The sequence below is a fragment of the Nelusetta ayraudi genome, unplaced genomic scaffold (assembly GCF_046127955.1).
Source record: "Nelusetta ayraudi isolate G7.1 ecotype Tasmania unplaced genomic scaffold, CSIRO-AGI_Nayr_v1 ptg000166l, whole genome shotgun sequence".
Classification (NCBI taxonomy): Eukaryota; Metazoa; Chordata; class Actinopteri; order Tetraodontiformes; family Monacanthidae; genus Nelusetta; species Nelusetta ayraudi.
In genome coordinates, this window is record NW_027466216.1 from 142,268 (window position 1) to 164,375 (window position 22,108).

Consider the following 22,108-nt stretch of genomic DNA (forward strand, 5'->3'; position numbering starts at 1 on the left):
ACGATTGCATTTATCATGCTAGATATGGTCTCTGCTGTGTGCGGCTGGGGGTTGGGGGGGGGGGGGGGGGGGGGGGGGGGGAGAGAGAGATTTGTTGTTGTGCTGTGTTTTTTTCTTAGATTTGTGCTACTGGTGGCAGCGGCAAACACGAGCTTTGGATCTGACCTTTGACCTCTCCAAAGGCGAGAAAAGGCGAAGGGAGCATGAACAAAATGATTCATTTGGAGTTTTGTGTGTGGAAATATAAATGTATATACACACATATAAAATGATATATATGTAAATATATGTAGATATACATGTACATATATATTTATATAGATATATATAATTTTATATTTATCTTTTCATAACTATCACAGTTTCTCGCTGAAGGCATCAAAATTGCGTACGAACACACAAGGAATTATATAAGAAACAATAAAAGCATAAAATAAGTCTAAATAAAATCTAAATTAAAATATTTAAATTCTCCAAAATAGCCACCTTTCATAAAAAGCATTTTCAGTTATTTAACCTGTTTTTCTTTGCTGCGTAATTACATATATCTTGCTCATATATTTGATGTCTTCAGTATCTATACACACACACACACACATGCATATATATGTATGCAAATGTATATATATTACAGGCCCAGTGTTTAACATTTCAAAGGGGATCAATAAAGGTTCAATAAAGTCGCCGCAAATAAGCAGCTGTCGCCTTTTCATTTACTAGTAATGAGCACTCATAGGGAAACCGCCATTACGATTCATTGAGGCGACACCAACCTTAGGCTTTGTCGGGTGGGGCGAGGAGGCCTCGGAGGGCGGAGCCAAAACCTGGACGAAGATCTGGAAAGGCCTCCGGTGGCGTGGCCCACCTGTGTGGAGGATGGGAAACACACACGACACCTGGCTCACACTCACACTCACACCAGGTCACCGTTGACATTTATACCATCTCAAAAAAAACAAATACATCAGACATGTTTAGCCTTCATATCAGGAGTGAAGAGCATCCAGGAACATTTGCACGATGATGCACCGCACTGCAGCAAAGACTCTCCTGGGTTTGAATCAGGACACACAAATTATTGGCAGGAAGTCATCTGGAAAGTGAATTTAGCACAGCGCAGGACCTCAGACAGTTCACTCTAACAGGTTATTTCTCTTCTATTCCGACGGGGGATCCATCTCTTTCCCCGCCTTGCCCCCCATTACAACACACACACACACACACACACTGAACCCCCCCAAGACTCCAATAGAGAAAATTTGACGAGGTGAATGAAACCGGGGACGATGCTGCAGGCGCCCAGGAGACACACAAGTGTTTCCTGCTCTCTGTGGCTAAGCCGCCACCCCAGGCGTAGTTCAGAGCTGCGGCTTCATTGTTTACCAGGAGCTGAATCCCCCCCCCCCACCGCACGCCCACCCACCAGTAATAAGCCTCGAACCGCTCGCGGTCCGGCGGCCCTCCGTTGCAGTGCAAATAGCAGCAGCAGCAGCAGCAGCAGCAGCAGCAGCAGCAGCAGCGAGGAAATGCGGCGGGCGCAGAGTGCTGTGTAATGACTGAAAGAGAAGGAGGATTTATCCAAGTGTTTGTGTCTGTGTCAGCGTTTCCAGGAAATCAGTTTTTCAAATCTGTCTTCTGGGCGGACTATCATCCTGTAGCCGCTGTAAGACACGCTAGACACACACACACACACACACAAAGGCACAGAGAAATCCACAGCGATGCTGATTCCAGGGGGGCGGGGGGTCTGGTTCTGCAACAGAGCCATTCATCACAGATGCAGCTTTTCAGTGCACCGTGCGCACTTCTTTTGTATTGCCTATAACTTGGAAAACCTGCACGTATACTAAAAAAAAAGAAAGAAAGAAAGAAAAAAAAAATATATATGTCTATATACATATAAAATATGAATATATTTCACTTTGTATTATTGACAGGGATAGAGGTTTTGCAGGAAAGTATATATATATATATAAAACCCTCAATCAATCAGCACTTAGTGCGGAATCCTAATTTCCTGCTGTGTATTTGTGAACGGTTAGGAGCGTCAAACAGCTGCTGTCAAGGTTTGATCCCTGGATGCCGTCGCAGTATTTTTTTTATTTTTTTGGGGTCCCAGGATAAATTGGATGGCTGACTCAACTGTGCCTCCAGAACGGTCCTTCTGATCGTCGATGTCAGCCTCTCGATGATTCAAAAAAAAAAAAAGAAAAAAAAAAAAAAAGAAAAGAAAAAAAAAGGGGGTTGGTAGTGGTGGTGGGGAGGGGGTGGAGCTTTGTTCAGCGGCGGGCTAATGAGGATGAAAGAGGAACGTGATTCACCAGCTAAAGGAAGAGAATGTGCCGGGGCCACGGAACAAAAACGTCAAACCTTTCATTAGCGTCTTCATTTGGGAGAGCGGTGACAACAGTCGCGCGACCTTTGCTGGCTGAAGATTGGGCACTTAAAAGAGGGAAGTGGGGGGACGTGGGGTGAGGAAGGGTGGGCGGGCTGGGGTGCTGGATGAATCCTGGGCTGCTGCTCCTGCCGGCGTTGTTGGAAATGGCTCTTGCAATCCCATAATAATAACCATCTTTTGGTGCAATTAAATCATCCATCCACCCCCCCCACCCTTCCCCTTACCCCCACCCTCCCTCCCCTCCCCTCAGCTCCACTCTCCCCCTCCCCTCCCCCCTGTAGCCTTCACCTCCTGTCACACACACGCCTCAGTTTTAATATCCAGTGCTGGCTGGGGAGGGAGAAGAGAAAGGAAAAGCCAGAGAGAGGAAGAGAGGACAAGGCAGAACCCTTTGTGCGTGCGTGTGCGTGCGTGTGTGTGTGTGCTTGCATGCGTGCAGATTAATTAGAATCCTTCTGGACTGCCATTAGAGCTCATTAAAAGGAGCCACAGCCATGCAGGCATCAAACAAAGAGCTGGGACTGAACCCGGTCCAACCCCCCACCACTGTCTCCCTCGCTGGCTGAGTGTGTGTGTGTGTGTGTGTGTGTGTGTGTGCATCTACACCTGCATATGTGTTATTCATTCCCTCCCCTTACATATGCACACAATAGTCTGTGCACGGTATAAATCCATGCACAGCTGCATATGTATGTGAACTAACTAACTCAGCTCCGACAAAGTGTGTTTCAAGGTGCATATATGTGAGTGTATGCGTGTGTGTGTGTGTGTGTGTGTGTGTGTGTGTCATTGTGTGGCTGCTGGGATGAGTATGTAGATGAAGCATTATGTTAATGATATTTTCTCCTCTGGTTTGGCCCTGTGGTCTCCACAGGCCTTGTTAGTATAAATGATGCTCCCACCGCTGGCCAGCCGAGGCTCCGCCGCTAAAGGGATGAATTAGGCCTTGGAATCCCTGATCACATCCCTGCTTCGTTTACAGTGCGGGGGCCGTCCGGGGACTCCGCATACATTATGATGAGAGCGTTTATGCCTACTTATTAGTAGGTGCCCACCGAATGGGTATGGCTTGACCTATTATGAGCTGGCACAGAGACGAAAAGAAAAAAAAGAAGGCCTGCGGTAAATCAGAATGGGGGGGGGAGACGAACACATGTGAGGACGGCCTTTGTGGAAATAGAATTGCTGTTGAAATATGTATTAGATTTGCTCACGTGTGTTTGTCTCTCTAACAGTGTTTATGGCTTCAAGGCTTTTTGTTTTTGTGGTCGGGCCTAAAAAAAAAAAAGAAAAGAAGAAGCTGTCTGGATTTAAGGTGGACGGTTTCAAAATGTTTGCGAGCGTTGTCTTTATTACTATTTATAGTTGTTGCTTCGCCGCTGGTGCTGGGATGGACGCGAGAAACACGACCTCGCCGCTCGCACCAAGTTGCAAGTTCAGCATTGGGCATAAATAAATACAAGTGGGGAACACATACTTTCTGTTACTAAGCAACCGGCACAATAGATATTCAGCTTCCGTTTCCATATGCATGCACAGTAACAGCGGCGGTTGTGTGTGCCGCAGCTCTCTGGGATGGAAGCAGCTTGTTTACAGACTTGGCACCGTTGACCTGTTTTGGCCCTTATTTCACCCCTTGCATTTTTGCCCCCGCATCCAAATTCAGGCCCGAGGTGTCCAGACGGCCGCTGAGACACAGGACACGAGCTCCCTCAAACACCTGGCCCCCATTTGACCCGTTTTCAGGTATGCATATTTCATCCTGGACTCTAGTGGACCAATTTATCATGCAAAAAAAAAAGCTCCCGTGGATGTTCGTGCACAGGTGTTATTTTTATTCAGTTTTGAAAGCCTACTAAGCGAGTGTGTCTGCCAGTATGATTTTTGCCCTGACCCTCTGTGAGGGCATGTTGTAGCGGTTAGCTGGCTCTGTGGCCTGAAGGCAGAACACCCCAGCGAAGCAGAGGGTCCAGATCTGCGTTTCCTCGCAGAAACGTGGCTAAATGGCGGCCCATTTCTCACCCCGATGAACACTAAAAACCGTAATGCACGCTCTTTATCACCGCCGGCCTCTATATTGCTTCTACTGCTTTTTTCTCTCAGCTCTCCCAGTGAAACTGTGGGCTCGCTCTTTGCGCTGCCTCAAACAAGAGCCAGAAAGTCCATAATATCTTCTTTCGGCTGGCTGGCGGTGAATCATTTCAAGAGTCCTCTCTGGCGTTTCAATCAGCGGCTTTTATTTCCCAGGATCAAAGTCACGCAGACGTTTGGGACTGACTTATGATCCGACTCGACAAAATCGTCTTCCCCGACAGACTAATGTATTGGTTTCTGAACATGTAGGTTGAAATGACGCATCTTAAGCTTTTTTTTGGACTTGAATGCAACAAAAAAGGGAGAACGCGCACGTTCCCTCACATCCTTTTGTTCTTTGAAAGCTGCAGCGCAGCCCAAAGTCACGAGGCCGAGTGCACGTGACCGATTCATCAGGGCACAACGCTGCTCGTGCACCGTTCAGATCTGTCCCGCTACCGCCGAGGGCAAAACTGTTGGGCTCGGGAGCGAATGGACTTAGTGGTGTGGTGCGGCCTGTGTGTCTGTGTGTGCGGGTGGTGGTGTGTGTCTGTGTGTGCGGGTGGTGGTGTGCCAGATTACCTTGCTGAGCAGCATATTGCTGCAAGCCTGCCAGTTAGCAGGGGTTTACGCAGGGCCATTGCCTCTGATTATCTTTAACATCTTGCTGCGTGCGCCGCGATGGGCAGCTGGCACTGATTCAGCCGGACACGCGCGTGTGTGCACGCACACACACACACACACAGACACACACGTGAAAGACACAGAGAAGTGACAGTAAAAGTAACGGCGGGCCATCGTTGTGCGAAACATTTAAGCACAACGTTTAACAAAGATTTGAATGAAAAATAATTGTTAAATGTTACATGCATGATTTTTTCAGGCATGGACACACACACACACACACACACACACACACACACACACACACACACACACACACACACACACACACACACACTACTACTACTCATGGCTTTCTTTTCTCCCCAGCTCGTCACCCTGAGCTCTAAGGTTGCATTTCTCCAGCCGTGATCAGCGCCGACACATCGCACCCTGCCCTCTTCAACTCTCAGACTGGGGCATCGAGCCCAGCAAATATCACCGCCAGCTGCAGGCGTGGCAAAACAAAACAAAATAAAAATATCTGGCTGGTGTTGGCAGGGCCGCCGTCGCCGCCGCCGTCGCTGCCGTCACCGCCGCCGCCGGCACCCGCTGAAGTGGTGCACAGGTGTCGACTCCCCGTGTGTGAAAGCCAGCAAGGTTTGACACAGAGATCAAGGTGTCCTCTGTGCCGGTGGGCCGCATGAATGCATGCATGACCGTGACTCCGCACCGGTGCCACAGTCTGCACATTTCAGCATGTGTGTGTCTCTGCTGCTTCCACAGTGAGGCCACAGTGGCTCCACGCAGCCCAGCCAGAAGAGCGGTGGAACCAGCGAAACCCAGCCGTCCGCTTCCCGCTGAAAACTATGACGCTCTGGAAGAAGAGCTACACGTGACAGTCGTGCATGGCCACCAGCGCCATCAAGGGCATTCTGGGAAGTCCTTTGCAGCCCCAGGTTGGAAGCCACGCCCCTGGACAATCTCCATTTGGAGGACTACTTCACCCCCACCTGGTAATCTGTGCAGGAATCGGGACACCCTGCACCCTGAGTGTGAAGGGCTGAGTGGTCGGAGCAGAGGTGAGAAGAGATTGGGGCCTCGCAGACTTTTTCATTTCCCACAAGATTCAAGATTCAGAGATCTTATTTCTCACATTGCGCGGCAGTGAAATGTTGGTGTGGCGAAACCCGACGTGATTGTGCATGCAAGGAATAAAGAAAGTGTTAAAAAAAAAGAGAATTTAAAAAGTATCAAGCGGCAGTTAAATAGAGGTTTTACAAAAATACAAACATGCAAGTAAAAGGTTATAGATAGATTCACGTGTGTCAAGTACGGATGAGGGTGATTGAAGTGTTACGTAGTACTATACAAGACTATATAACACACATACACACTGTCATACTAAGGGAATCCAAAAGTTCCAGCCGGCATCGCTACATGACCAAATGAGTCAGTCAGTCCCTGACCTCTGACCTCTGACGCTTCTCTCACAACCTCAGGACTGTGTTGCCAAAAGTTCTCACATGAAGTCAACTATCTTCACTTCACCGCCACCGCCCACTAACGAGCGCCGACGCACGGACGAGGTCCGGGTTTCACCTGCAGCCTCTCCCCCATCGAGGCCCGCGAACGTGTCTCAGGACAATTTGCAGCCCTCATCCTGCCTTCACAGCCTGGTGTGCGCCTGGCGGCAGCCAGCCTGCCACCTGCTCGCTGAAGTAGTCACCAGGTTCAGTATCCTGCCAAAGCTGCCACTCCATGAAGTGAAACGCGCCTGCATGGAAATAATTTATTAAAACCAAGTACGCTTTCCACGAGGGCTCTCAATTTGAACTCTGAGCCTCTGTGTTTTTTTTTGTTGTTTTTTTTCAAACACACTTCAGAGATGCTCTAAAATCACTTTGGTTGGACAAGAATCTATTAGCAGCGGGTGATACTTTTTGTAAAAAAAAAAGTTTCCAAGTGACCTCACACTTCTCCCGCCACCGTGCGCTTCATTCCCGCGCGGCGTCTGCGGAACAACAGGCTGTGAGGTGCTTCAGTGTTTGCTCTTGGCTTTTGTCTTTAATCCTGTTTGGTTCCGACGCGTCGGTGGCGAGCTGCTGCAGTCACGGCGGCTCGTCTAAGTCGGACTAATCTGGCTGGCCTTGTTGTTTTAGCCTGTTTGCTAATTAATGGTGCGCTATGTGTATTTCCCAGCCGGCTGCCTTTACTCTCCGTGTTTTTGTTTTGGGTCTTTTTTTTCTTTCTAAGTGCAGCTCCCAGACGCGTGTGCGGCCGGAGAAATGTTTCAGCGCTGCTCGTCTTGCAGTTTGCATGTCTCATGGATTAAGGCTCTGCTGGCATTTTCTTATCCACTTGAATGGTTCAGATGTTTAATGGACGGAGAAAAAAAAACGAGCTTACCAAAAGAAGCATATCAGCAGCATAGACTGCGGTGGTCATATATACTACATTGTACACTACCAGTCAAAAGTTGGGGCACACCTATTTCTTCTTCATCTTTACTACTTTCTACACTGCAGATACATCAAATATATGACCAAGATATGCAGAAGAGTGTTAAATACCTAAATATGTTATGTTATATAGATTTTCTATAAAGAGTGGCTACTCTAGATCAAATAATATGCATAAAACTTGTTTGAGTTATTTCACACTTGTTGTTGAATACGTATTCCACATGTGTTCATTCATAGTTTTGATGCCTCGAGTGAAAATGAAAGAAAAACAATTAAATCAGAAGTATTTGTCTGGGTCTTTGGACTGGCAGTGTATAACCATGTAATAACGTGAATCTCATTGGAATTAAAATAAAAGTATCCGTCTCAGTGCACCTCATCAAATACAAATGCTCCATTCAGCACCCAGTCAAAGGGTGCAGGGATGCATGTTGTCCAGGTAAGGACACAGAGTCTCTGAGCTCTCGCAACATTTACATACCTGACCTGGCAGTGTAATAGAAACCCCTTCAGATTTTACAACCCCAAGCGTTTGATTTCAAACGTCGATGAGCACAGCTGAGGAAGGAGAAGCACCGCCTCTCGCCAGATGATCAAATCAACAAAAAAAAAATCCTGTACGCTGAAAACGGGACATTTTACTGCAGTGGAGGGGAAAAAAAAAAACCCTCCTGCTGTGCCCTCCAACTACACTTTATTACCTGTGAAATGAAAGAATTAATCGCAACGATGATGACAGGTGTGTTGCAGAGACAGCCTGGACTTACCAGCTGGGCGGGAGTCGAACCCACGGCAGGTGAAACTCAGGTTTGCCGACGCCCCCGGGCTGCCGGCGGAAATAAAAAAAAAAAAATCATATTTCCTCCACTCTCCTACTGTGAACAGATTAAAACAAGTTGTTTTTATATGTTGCCACATAGCCTGTGGGATATTAATTGAGGTGCGCTAATGTTAGTGGGAACAGCGAGGGGAGGAGCGGCTCAAAACGCTCCCATCTGGACTCTAACAAAACAGCGCTGAAGGAAGCTTTGTTGGCTTTTAATGTTGATATATTTTTTTTCCCCTCTTTTTGTTTGTTTGGATGAAGACTACAGGGAAATAACTTGTCCTATTGTTTTCCGTGGCAGCGCAAACAGGATGATTGCAAGAGGCAGAGGCGGCGCCACGGGGAACAAGCTGCTGCCACCGCTGCCACCGCTGCTTTTTACTTAGCATTAAGAAAAAAGGAAGGAAAAAAAGTGGGTTGAAAATGCATAGAAATGGATTTCGTGGTCCAAATTGGCAAAAGTGGAAAGAACAAAAGGGGGTACGTGTGTGTGTGTCAAAGGCTCCTGCTCCCAGAGCTGCAGGGATGTAAAGATACAGATTATACAGCCGACTGAATAAGACTGAAACTCTGCTTATGCAACAGACACGATCACTGGATGAACTAAGTGTGTCCTGCAAGAAATCTTAATGCAGTTTGGAGCTTCTGTCCAACGTTTCATGTCATAAATAAGCGCAAGAAAAAAATTGCAGGAAGTGAAAAGAGAAATCTTTACCCGTCACTTCCTGCCACGTTGCAGAAGGAGGCTCTGGTGATATTTTCCATGACACAAGTTGCTGTTATGTCACCGAAAAACAATAGGCGAGGACAGAAATGCCCACTGCCGCCTCTATAAAAATATAAAATGCTTTACGGCACACTCATCCTTTCAAAACAGAGCTGCTCAGGACTGAGGAAATGCCATTTGAGGCAAAATAGGTTTTAGGAACCACCAAAACAAAACCAAAAATCAAGAAGGTAAGAAAGCAAAGCTATTTTCTCTTTCGCTGTGCCACTGTTTGCCATGAAAGACTGGCTTGTACTGGCTTTGGAGAGAAGAGGGGGAGGAGGAGGAGGAGGAGAAAGACAACGAGGATTGCCAGTTCCTTCAGCCTCTTTGAGACGGGATTGTCGACGCCGGGGGGGGGGGGAACGCTGCGTCTTTTCTGCGCACGGTAAGTCGGAACTTCACAAGCACTACAAGCCAGGAGCAAACACACAATTAGAACCGTCGTCACTATCAAGGCAATCCAGAGACGCCCGTGTTTACATTCATGGCAGCTGCTAGCAAGAGTTTAGCGTAACTTAAATCCTGCAGGTTGCAAAAAAAAATAAACAAAAAAAACAAAACAGAAAAGAAAACAAACAGATGAAAAATGGATGAAAAGTAGTGAATTGTGTCAAATTGCGAGTAGTGCTCCCTGAGTGAGAGCCGCACACCTGGAGACCTTCCCCATCCTTAAGATTTATGACACCCCAGGAAGTCAACTCGGGCGGCAGGGGCCCTTGTTAGAGATAATATTTTTAATCTCCTCAAAATGAAATAATTGCTTCATTCAGTGTTATGAATGAGGCCCCATTAAGGAGCTGTGTCGGGTTTATGTGTCGGCGGCGAGGCGACGTGAGAGGAGCAAATGCTCCACTCCATCACCGCCACGCGGAGGTAAATGGATCATGTCCCTGACGGTCGGTGGCACTTTATGACGGATTGCTGCTTTAAATGATGTGCAAGTTAAAAGATGGCCGAGGCGTTCAGTCATAATTGTGATCTGACGGCTCTGCTTCTTTGTTTGGCCCTGATTTGAATAAATTGCAGTGACGGCTGCGTGCTTCTCCTGTTTTGGTATGTACGGCCAGTTTTCGCTGAGAGTTTGCTGTGGTTGCGGCAGGAAAAGTGCATCTTTCATTACTTTTCGGGGGAGCAGCTATCTGGCAAATTAAAGTGCGTCTCTGAAAACCCACCGCTCATCCAATCTGTTTAGCCTCTCTGTCCCTCCAACCAGTGCAACAGACACCTTCGACAGAATTTCATTTGCAACAAGCACGGCGGCGGTGGCGGCGGGCGGGAGTGAGAGATGAGTTACCGCTGAAAATCCCGCTGTAAAATGATGTAAAGTCGATAAAATGCAAGACAAATCCCATCAACGCCCTCTACGTGCGGGAGAGAACGCTTACATTCATCCCGACGCGTGTAAAAAAAACTCCTGCAGGAAGATCCAGAGCAGCGCCGTTCCTTTTATCTGCTGTTGCTTCAGACCATAAACGTGCAGCATCTGCATTCCCTCCCCCCGGCCCGGCCCCCCCCGCCCTCCATGGGCTCCCTCAGCTTCACTCGCATCCATATGCAGAGATAATCTGTGGGCCGACGAGTCCCCGGCATGTGTTACTGCTCCACCTCATAATGCGCCCCGCTGTCCTTTGCATAATCACTTTACAGAGCACAAATTCAAATTGGCACCACTGCCACAGCCAGACTTCCTGTACGCGCCAGGCGACACGGATCCTCCATATGACATCAAACTTCCCTCTGGCCTCCGTTCTTGCTGAATTCCGCAACATCATCAACATACCTCTTTGCCAAATTGTCTAAAGGTGTACGCCGACGATGCTGCAGTGCACGGAGACCACAGGGACTTACTGCATTGAAATGCAATACTCCTGGATATACTGCAGAGAGACATTTGCATGGATGAGGTATATTTGACAGGCATGTGCAAGGCAGGGAGCTTGAGAGAGCTGAGAGTGCGGCCCCGGCCTGTGCAGATCCATATCGTGAAGGCGCTCCAACAAATCCCGGCTAAAGTGGAGAAATTCTTCTTCTTTTTTTTTTCTTCCCTTGACTGGTAACCCGAGTGTTTTGCCATCGTGTTGCTTGGAGTGTGTAAGAACAGATGGTTTAAGAGCTGTTGCCGTGTCCAAGGGGAGAGTTTTGCAGGAGGTGCACATGACTGTGAACACTGGCTCCCGACAATATTTTTGTGCATATTTTAAGGTTTGTGCGTGAGAAGAATGAAAAAAAAAAAAAAGCGATAAGACTTGGTTTGTCGTGGTGCAGTGCACCTATTGGGGGCGCTGTGGAGACACGTCGAGGTTAAACTCCGGTCTGGGTCAGAGCCATCGTGTTTGTGTCTTCATTTAGTAGCCAGCAGGACAGCGAGCGGACAGGAAGGCAGCTCATAATTCACTATAATTACAAGACACCGATCAACCCAGATATTGATTCTGCGATCGATCCTGATCAACATGTCAGGAGGACGGAGGGGGAAGCAGAAGACCACAGTCATACTCAAGCAGGTTATTCGCTTTACTCCTTTCGGGTTTTCAACAGCAGTGTTTTTTTGTTTTTTGTTTTCATTTTTCCCCCCCGTGCGTCACATGCTGAAAGTGGCAGTTTATTGTAAGTGCAGCTTAAGATGTTGCAGCACAGAAGCAGAGCAGCTCTCAGCCACTGAGCGCTGTTTTGGATTCTTTATTTTTATTCTTTAAATCCATTTTCCTCCGGCTTTGGCTCATACAGCCGGGGACAGAGTGTTGACCCCTGCAGCCCCGCCGCTGAATGGCTGCAATCAGCCCAGTCATTATCCTCCAGCCTCATCTGCTGTTCCTGCTTCTGCTTCTTATCTCTCAACAGGGCCTCCGCGCATTCAGCCGCACTCTGCGTCTTTCGCCATCAAATGATCAGGACGCAGTAGATGGAAGCTTCATCGACTGAGCCACTCTGGTAAGTGCACCACGCAGGTCCACAGGTTATATTGCCTGTCAATCTGTTTATGTATAAGATGGAGTTTCACCCGTATTACTGCACCAAGAGCACAAACTGGCGGCCACTTCAGATCCACATTTTCCATTTTCAGCATCCCAGGGAAGCAATTCTTTCACAATCATACAACTCTCAGATAATTCCCTCTTTAACCCTCTGTTTGCAGACTCCCAGCGCGTTGTTGGACCTTCAGGGTGGGGTCAGAGGACCGAGCCAGAACCTGTCCGAGGATGTTGACGCTAATGTAATTTAAACTAATGTAGTCACTAATAATAGAAAAACAATTCTAATCATCTCAGCCCACGTGGAAAAAAAAAGAAAATAAATAAATAAATAAATAAATAAAGGCAGCGGTGAGTGTTGGAGAACATGTGAGAATCTTGTTGGCGCGACGGTGGCGGCTGATCGATGGCTGTTATCAGCAGGAACACACACACGCTGGCACACACACACACACACACACACACACACACACACACACACACACACACACACACACACACACACACACACACACACACACAGCAGGATTAGCTACTGGATACATGGATTATTACACACACACTCACACACAGACACATAACTACAACCACACTTTTTTTTTGGCAAGGTGGGCTCACACACACACACTCACACACACAGACACACACACACACACACACACACACACACGCTCTCTCCTTCTTAATCCGCTCCCTCCTCTCAATGGACGCTGTGGCACGCGTGCAGGGGGGAGGTGTGAGTGTCGAGTGTGTGTGTCGAGGGGGATTATAAGCATATAGTTAAGATTTCGTGTCAATAGAAATTCTTTTTAATTCCCACACCCGCCCCCCCTAAATTGCCCTCGGAACACATTTCCACGCTGACTAAAGTACAATGGGGAGGGGGGGGGGAAATGACAAAGAGGCTCATCTCCCTGCCCGCGGAGCGCACAGATTACTGTACACGCTTGTAATCTACATATTATGCTACCGTAGGCTGCTAAAGGGCTGTTAAATGGTTTTCAGTAGATTAGTCTTTGTGCGCTCTTTAATCCCGTTGTTGCTTCTCATGCGTGCCGCCGTCGGCGTTCACACAAGACTGCCAACGTGCAGATTGGAATCTTGTGTAATCACTTGTTTCCATGTGCAGTTTGTTTTCCAGTGCAGCGCGCGGATTCATTCAGAAGAGCCACGCACAGCAAAAAAAAAAACAAAACAAAAAAACAAAACACCCCAGCGGATTCAGAGCACAAACCGTTTCGGAGGCCATCGAGCAAAGCATTCATAAATAACAAACAATGGAGTTCGTGGCTCCATAATCAGATCCAATCCAATCCACTTTATTTACGTAGCACGGTTTTGACAACACAGGGTAAAGATAGAAGGGGCGGCGGTGACCAACGGAGACCAGTGGTGGCGCTTTACTTTAAAAGGCAGCGCCAGGGGGCATAACGGCTCAGATTAATTACACTTATTTTCGATGAAAATTCATAAATCTTACACGACAAGCTAATCTTTGAGTTCCACTCGGTGTCCCCGAGCTGTGAATGCATAAGCAGTTAATACGAGCCAGATGGCACATTTGCCGAGCTCTCGACGTGCACAACATCACGCTGCTTATGATCAAGGAAGTAGGGGGACGCTCACCGCGGTGCTCGCTGGTCCGTGCCGGCACCGTTTGGACCAACAGGACTCGGAGTCGGAGCCAAGTTTGCCCAGCCAGTTGTTGCAGACTTTAATTACAATTACGAGTCTTCGTGTTCTACCCATGTCCTATTGGCCACTCGGACATCAAAACAAAATTCATTTCGTTGTTTCTTTGTTGACAACCTAATGTCTGCCATACAATTCACTCAAACTTTCAATGTAGAAATAAGATCTCACGCAAAACTGAGACTGCAGTCTGCAGAAAGCAAGCGCGCAAAAGGGCACGGAGGTCATTCCCGAGGGTCGGCTGTAGATTTTGTATTAATCAGAATAGGTGTCACCTTTCAGTCACCCTCTAATCAAAATCGTAGCAGCTGTATCATGTTTAATATGGAGCGACTAACACTTCCGCTTGGCAACCCCCAGCAGACAATTAGAGAAGCTGTAATAATTCAAAAACGAAGAGCGGGCGACAGACATCGGAGCCTCATGCCTATTGATGCGAACAGGGTTATTTTGACATCATATATATGCAGTCGCTCACCAATGGCCTGAAATGTCTCGGCTTGAACTCTGAGAGCTGCACATTTCCCGTGAGGCGGCCGCTCTGCCGCCGCCGCCTCGTTCCGCCGTGATAAAGACGCTTCATTTGGGCCGAGTCCACGCGGCTACACAAGGTCAACTGGCAGCCAGATAAATCAACATCCAGGCGCCGACCCCGACTCTAATGTCCTATTATTAGTTTTCAGCTTTACCAAAACCTAATAGTGCGTGCTCACACACACACACACACACACACACGTGCGCACACAGACACGCGCGATTCAATCTGGCATGGCTGGTGGCCCGCACCCAGAGAGGCAAGGGAAGCAATATGTGAGGAAGATTGTTGGTGAAAGATATCCACATTTTTCTCCAAATATTCAATAACTCCACGCCTGCTCGGAGCCGCGCGTATGACAGAATAATTATCAATTTCCATATGATTACGGTATTAGGGTCGGAAACCGCATAACAGAAAACATTTGTTAATGCCCAGTGATTAGATCAAGGCCGCTGTCGCGCGGCGTGTCGCGTCGGCAGAATTCGATTCCGGATTCCGCAGACTTGCACGCCGGCTGCAATCATTTAAAGAAACAAATAAACAAATAATGGGTGACGCACATGAGAACATGCAGGACACATATGAAATAAATCTGCACTCATAAGCAGAGTGAAAGTCTTGTAATAATCAATGGCGGCTCAGACCCCAGAGTGAGAAACATTGGGAAAAAAGGAGAGGCCGCATCCTCGCAAAATGTTTTATTTACAAAAGGCCCGGCGATGCCTTCTGCATTAGATATTGATGGCGTAATGGAAGTGTGATTAGAATAATGAGGCATTATGGTGTGTGACCTTTGCCTAATGCCTTATTGAAGTGCTCTCCAGGATTATCATTTTGCATAATTCATCCAAACAAACACAACGCCGCTGCCGCAGCCGCTGCTGCGACGGAACGTTTGGCTCTCATCCCCGGGGTGCGTGCAATCAATGGTCACCGAGGAGGCACCATCGCCCTCGCCACGGACACACTTGGCAATTTGGGTGTTTGCGGATTCAGAGATGTCTTACTTTACATCGTCGCTCTCCTGCAGCGAAGCTTCAATCTGGGGACTCTAGAATGTAGAATGTAGAATGTAGAATGTAGAATGGAGGGGCACCAATCGAGGAAGGGAGTTCACGCCACAGAATTACCAATCTTGTGGATTTTTCCTCGGCCTTGCACCAAGAGCCTCACCGAGCTCGTGCAGGTAAGTGAGACAATATGTCTCTTTGCAATTTGGGTGAAGTGACCCTTTAATATTTTCTCATAAACGCTCATTGCAGTATTGATCCCGGCTAGGATAAACAGCGCCACACAATCTGTAATCAACAGCGGCCGTTACTTCAGAGACGGATGGTGGCGCTCGGCTCGTCTCATTGATTTCAGAAAGGGCCAATATTGGCTCAATATATCAGCCCGACCTCAGTCCTCCTCGTTTTGTGTGTGTGTGTGTGTGTGTGTGTGTGAGTATGTGTGTGTGTGTGTGTGTAAACCAAAGAGAATCTGTTAATCTCCTTAGCTTCATTAAAACAGATAGCGGCGGATTAGCGGGAGGTGCATGTAAATGAACGTAATTCCAGGAGAAATTGAAACAGCGGCAGAGATAAATATGTCATGAGGGAGAGACAAATATAATCAAAATAGCAATTAATTGAATTCCCCTCACCAAGCGTTGCCTGTTATTTGGCAGAATTACAAGCGGCTACAGTGAGATAATTGGTGGGGCCGATAGTCGGGATTAGCGCTGCGTGTCTCCTTCCTCTTTCCATCCAACGCGCCCGACTCCACTCTGCCTCCTCCGTCTGATCGCGCACTCGTGCATTTCTGGTTTCAGCATTTTGATGCTGAAACCTCATCCTCAAGTGAAAACATTTGGCTTGTTCACTCCTCCGTTCGCTACCCCAGTCCCAGGCGGCCACATTGAAATTCCAGGAACGGCTCCAAATGTTGGAAAAGTCGAGTTAATATTCGCTTCATGAACGTATTTCTTCTTCTTCTTTGTTTGGTGGGGGCGACTCGGTCGACACTCTGTCTCCCCCTCTGTTCATCTCTTCCTTCTCCTACACCTATCATGTAAATGAAGCTGTTGCATGTTAAATATGTTTTTTTTCTCAGTTTGGTTCAGTTTAGTGATGCATGAGGCTGGACAGAAACGCCACATGTCTGCAGAATGTCAGTGTTTGGAGGCAACACTGCTGTCCATCCCTGCACTCTCTTTCCTCTCCAGTCTTTTTAGTCAGACAAAGCTCCCAGCGGTCGGCGCGTGCTCCATCCCCCACCTTTTTTTTTTCCCTTTTTTAATGTGCTCTGCACTCTGCACTGATTGTGATGTCCACCTAAACGGCCCCCTGCCGAGGGCGCCAACACACTTTTATGAAGGATGCAGCGTTTCCTTAAAAGCTAATCATGTTAGACATCAAAGAGCGAAGCTGCTGCCTTGATCAGTACACATCAGAAGACACTGCCTGGTGCCCAGCCACCGCTCCTCAGGATTAGGGCCCAATGTGTGTGTGTGTGTGTGTGTGTGTGTGTGTGTGTGTGTGTGTGTGTGGGAGAGACAGAGCATAACAGTAATTGCAGAAACAGGGCGTTGAAATGCAGTATAATAGAGTCAGAAACATGCACAGATATGTAGCGGAGGCAGGGCTGCGATCAGACACCGGGGCCTCCTCACAAAAACATGTACTCTTTGTACAAATATGTGTCAATTTGTCCTGATAAAATGTTTTGCTCGTCTCAACGTCAACCAGCCAACGAACCAAGGAATAAACTTGACAGCACACAGACTACGAAAAAACAGCCGTCTTTTTGACTCGTGAGGAAAAAAGAAGAAGGTGTTTTTAACGGCTGAAAAATCCAAGTAATTGTTGCAGGATTTTGAAACAGAATCTGAGCTCCCATAGGAACTCCTCTGAGCTCCAACAGATTCCGCATGAAGGGAGCAAAGTCGGCCTCGCACACACACAATAGCACGCGCACCGGGCCCCACTCCAGGCGAGCTCGTCGGCAGGTATTAATGCTATTTGGACGCATGTGTAACCTCATGAAGCGAACGGCACACACTGCGTCTGCGGCCCCGGCAGTTAATGCTAAATGAGCTGAGGGAGGATCTGCTGACAGTCCTTGACATGCCCTGTTTGCCTGTATTCATCAGGCCCGTGTAAATAAACACCTTCCGCTGCAGAGAAGAGTCAGTTTATAAAGTGGACGGATCAGCACTCTCAAGGATGCACAACTTTAAAGTCCTCCACACTGGAGCGCAATTTGTTTAATCTCTGCTTGAATGATAGCAGATGCAGAGCACGAGGGAAACGCACGCGCTGAGAAGCAGTCAAATAAATAATAACAAACTAAATTCATAATAAAGAATGTCCAGTCCTGGTTTGACAAATCAAGTGAGCACTATAAGGACCGCTGAGGGGCCTGGAGCCTCACTTTGAAAACCAGTTACGTTAGTGGAGTCTTGGTTGAAAGATGTTCTTCCGGTGCCAAGCTTTTATTTGCCTCTTAAACGAAAAAAGGCAAACAATAAACCCCCATAAATCGTGTGCTGCATTGTCCTTGCGCTTCGCCAACACGGCCTGCACAATTTCTAATCAGCTCCAAGCGTTGTAAACACGGCCAGTGCCAAAAAAACACAGAGGTTCACCTTCTCCTCTTTCTCACTCACCGTCTGTATTTCACCCGCTTCTCTCATAATAGCCCGGCTCTGCGTGTGTGTGACGGAGCTTTAACTGCCCGAGTTAACAAGGTGAACGCCACTCGGCCACGACCGAGTCACGCAAAATCATAGCGGGGATATTCAAATCCAATGCCCGTAAACCCTCCGCCCAGACGGAGAGTGCAGGAGCATAAATCCAGGCAATAACAGCAACGTGCGGCGGGACCTAAAGTGGTAAATCCTTAAATGATGTTCTCATAGGTGAGCAGGTGACTTCGGGCGGGGCTAGTCAACCCCACTCGGCGAAGACGGAGTGCGACGAGATGAGAAGGAGAGACAAAGACAAGAGGTGGAGACAGTCAGTTCCTTTTTTTTTTTTCATTCTTTCCCTCAAGGACACAAAAAATAAATCAACTGGACTTTGGGATTGTTTCACCTGCCCTGTCGCGCAAGAACAAGCAGGTTAGGTAGTAGGCGTTCAGAGTTGGGTTGGAGTCCAGCAGATGTCGAGACTCTGGTCAAGGTCGAGATGATTGTCACAACAGCAGTTCCCAGTTAATGGCAGCTGGATGTTGGCAGGGAGCCGAGCTGGCAGGCAACAGGCCAAGTGGCTCCAAGACGCTCAGCAAGCGACATGATGAAGAGGAGACAAGAAGGGATGGAAGCTGCAGACGAGAGAGTGTCCAGCTGAAGGTTGTGATAGTTAGATATAGATATAGATATAGATATAGATGTAGATCTGTTGTATAGATACACAACAGAGCATCATCAGCAAACAGCAGAAGCTTCCACTTGACTTTCCGTCCGTCGTCCCTGCAGAATCTGCCACAGAGTTCTTTTTTCGGCCAAGACTCAAGATTTAAAATGCAGTTCACACAATGCCGCTAACCTTGAAGAGAGGCACCGTCTGTGTGAACATATTTCAAAGGTCCCACCCGACCCATCCTTCAAACCATGTCCATCATCCCTGCTGTCCACTTGTTTTCACCACCTTTTTTAACCTCTGAGGTTTTTTAAAAACACATAAATGAAAGTGGCCGCAGCGACGGCCTGGCGTTTGTTACTGTGTCAGCTTTACAGACGAGCAGGCTCGTCCCTCGTTTTGACCTATTAAAAATTGAAAAGCCCCCCAAAAGTTGAATTTTCTACTTCGACGCACCTCTTTGGACCAGCTTCCCGATCTTTCCAGAGAATCGTCCCAGCAGCGATGTGAAGCTAAATGAGTTTTCAACTGGGCTGCTGGGCGGGTTCAAGATTGGAGAGGATATCTGAAATGTAGAAACTGAAGCTGAAATAATGGCCAATGCCACCACTACTATTTCAAAAAGGAACACTGTGCTACTTTAAAAGGCTTTGCCGATGCCTTTTTTTTTTTTGAATTTTTTTTTTATGGCAAACTCATTTTTCCACCTCACACACCAATTCACACTCCTCTAATTGGCAACTCTAATCATTTGTTTCACTCTAGATAGCTGTTTGCTCCCCTCCCCCACCCCACATAATTAATGTCATTGTCACCGTGTTTGATTTGGAATATTTGAAAGGACGATTTAAATTTTAAGTGTCTCTCCGCCCGTGTCTCCTGCCGGGGCTGAGTCGATAAAGAGCCACGTCTAATTGGTCCGTGAAGTTGACAGTTGGAGCAATTAAGATGACAGGTAAGAGTGTTTAAAGGGGGCTTGTACTCAGTAACCCCCTGCTGTCGGCACTGACAGCTTCCTCTCTGGCCCCTGGCCCAGTGCAGACAACCTTGGCTACACTTTTTTCCTCATTGGTCTTGGTTCTTGGGTCCCTCTTGCAGGGAGGATTCCTCCAAAAAAAAACAACCTTTCCTTCAAACACAAAAACCCGCCCGCACTTATGCCACATTTCATGGCAACAGCGTGCGACTATTCCTTGCAACCTGGTGCGTTTGTGGCTGTTGGGACCTCGTCCACCAACAAACCACTGGGCAACTCGCAAGCAACAAAAGAGAGACGACGCATGCTGCGGAGGATCTTTCTGCGCGAGCGGCGACTCGCTCGGTGCTCAGTGTGCAACGAGGACGAATAAACGGAAGGAGAGGCGAGAGGAGCGAGGCGAGGCGAGGCGAGCCGGAGCAATCATTCAAATGAAAGCCCCTCGGAGGTGTGCACCCTTTATTGAATTCGCAGTTTTCCTCTATTGCAACCTCATCTGCCGCGGCAATAATAGAGCCAATGTTTTAGTTGATTAGCTACCTGCCGCGCCACGGCGATACATAATGCGGTGGAATACACTCATCAACACAATCAAAATGGAACTGATTGTGAGGAGGGAAACGAAAAAAAGGAGGACAAGAGGGGAGGCGGGGAGAGGGAAACAGAGGCGGTGAGAGGCGGGGACGGCGAAGGGGTATTTTCCTAACAGAGAGCAAAAATAAACACAAAAAAGGGGTAAAAAACCGAAGGGATATTAAGAAAGAAGGCGAGGAGTTGAATAAACAACAAACAGCGGCTCTTTGTTGCTGTGTATTGGCGCCTCTTGTCCCTCTGTGTTGCCTGGCTGAATTGCGGTGACCTAGAGCGATTCTTGAACAAATAAGATTGCCTTTGTGTGTGCATTATTTTCTGTTGACATTTGCTAAGCGCTGGAGCTCCTGGCCATGGGAGATAGATGAGGGGCCCTAAAATGTCTCTGTATCTGCCAGGGCCTTTCATGTTACCTTGAGAGCAGCAGTTATATGTGTGCGTGTGTGTGTGTGTTTGTTGCGTGCGCGAGCGTGTGTGTGTGTGTGTGTAAGAAGAGGGGGTTGGTGTGCAATGTGATTGCCGTTCAGCAGAAATCCACCAGAGCTTTGTTTCTGACAGCTGAAGGTAAAGGTTATTGTGCTGTTTTGTGTTGTTTTTTCTTTTCTTCCACTCCCACCACAGTTGTCTGTTTGTGTTGGCAAGAAAGAGGCATTGAGAAAAACAACAAAAAAACCCAACAGAGCACTATTCTCAGTGTATTCACAGAATGTTGGCAGACCTGTGGAGCCACGAGGTGCCACAATCAACGAAGAATTACTGACATATCAGACGAGCAAAGTCTGGGGTTCCTCACTCACTGCTGTCGGCCATTCAGAACACTCGTGCACGCCGCGCTAACACGTACACGACCGACAGTTGGGAGCAGCTGGATGTTTGCCATCCCGTTTGAGTGATTGGGCCGTTTCTGAACTCTCTGAGCGTTTTCTGTCGGCTGTCTGCAGAAACGGAGAAAAAAACCACAAGAAACACTCAGACTGATGTAATCTCAGCAAGTGAGCTGCCTCGCTAGGTTAAACTTTAACTTTAGTAACGGAACACAAAAAAGGAAATTAAAAGCTTAATCAGCAGATTGGGATGTAACAGCTGCTCTGTCTTTATCTCACCTCCAGCCTCTGCCTCAGTAATTAGTGTTGTGTCAGCCTGGTAAGTGGTATTAATGGGATGGCGTTATTAGCGGTAAGGCGCAGCTGCACTGCACTGGGACGGCACATTACTTCAGCTGACTCTGGTTTTTTCTTCTTTTTTTTTTTACCCTTCTTTTCTCTTTTGTTTTACTGTCTGCCGCCTCTGCTGCGGATTTTTCCGTGATGTCCCCCCCCCTCACCCCCCGTTCCCATCTCGCTCATCCCACTTCTCCTCCACTCCCTCTTCCTCTTTGCCATCCCAAGACTAATACGTTCATCCGCTTCGTCGCTTCACACCTCTAAGCACCTCTGCTAACATCTTCCCGCAGCCATTCTCTCCGTGCACCTCTTTATCCCCTCTCACATTCCACTCAACCTGCAATGTTCCCTCCGTCTCCTAAACAGCTGTTTTCACACTCACACACGCAGGCGCACGTACAAAAAAAAAAAAAAAAAAAAGACACACACAGCTGTTGTCTCATTACGAGGAGGCACATCCATTTTGTGTGAGCATGAATATCTAATTGGCCTGCCTCCTCGATCCAGCCAATTCATCATGCTATATTGGGCCGTTAGCGCTCAGCTACACGCCGCCCCTCGTCGGGCCTGCGCAGCCATTAGCGCCACGGCCGCAGTTGTCGCGCGGTGCCGTCGGAGGTGGAGGCGGATCGCCTCGGCGCATCTCAGATGTTGCTTCTGTTTTTTACGAGCCGTGTTCAAAGGTGAATAAACAAAAAA

At 47.8% G+C, this 22,108-nt stretch overlaps 1 long non-coding RNA gene across 1 annotated transcript in view; it reads right to left on the bottom strand.

Moving 5' to 3' along the window:
* Positions 1-785: 785 nt before the first annotated feature.
* LOC142880310 (uncharacterized) overlaps positions 786-22,108 on the bottom strand; it is a 44,430-nt gene continuing 23,107 nt past the window's right edge. The window contains exon 4 of the long non-coding RNA XR_012925420.1: positions 786-865. This is a non-coding gene — a long non-coding RNA (uncharacterized LOC142880310). The remainder of the gene's footprint in view (positions 866-22,108) is intronic.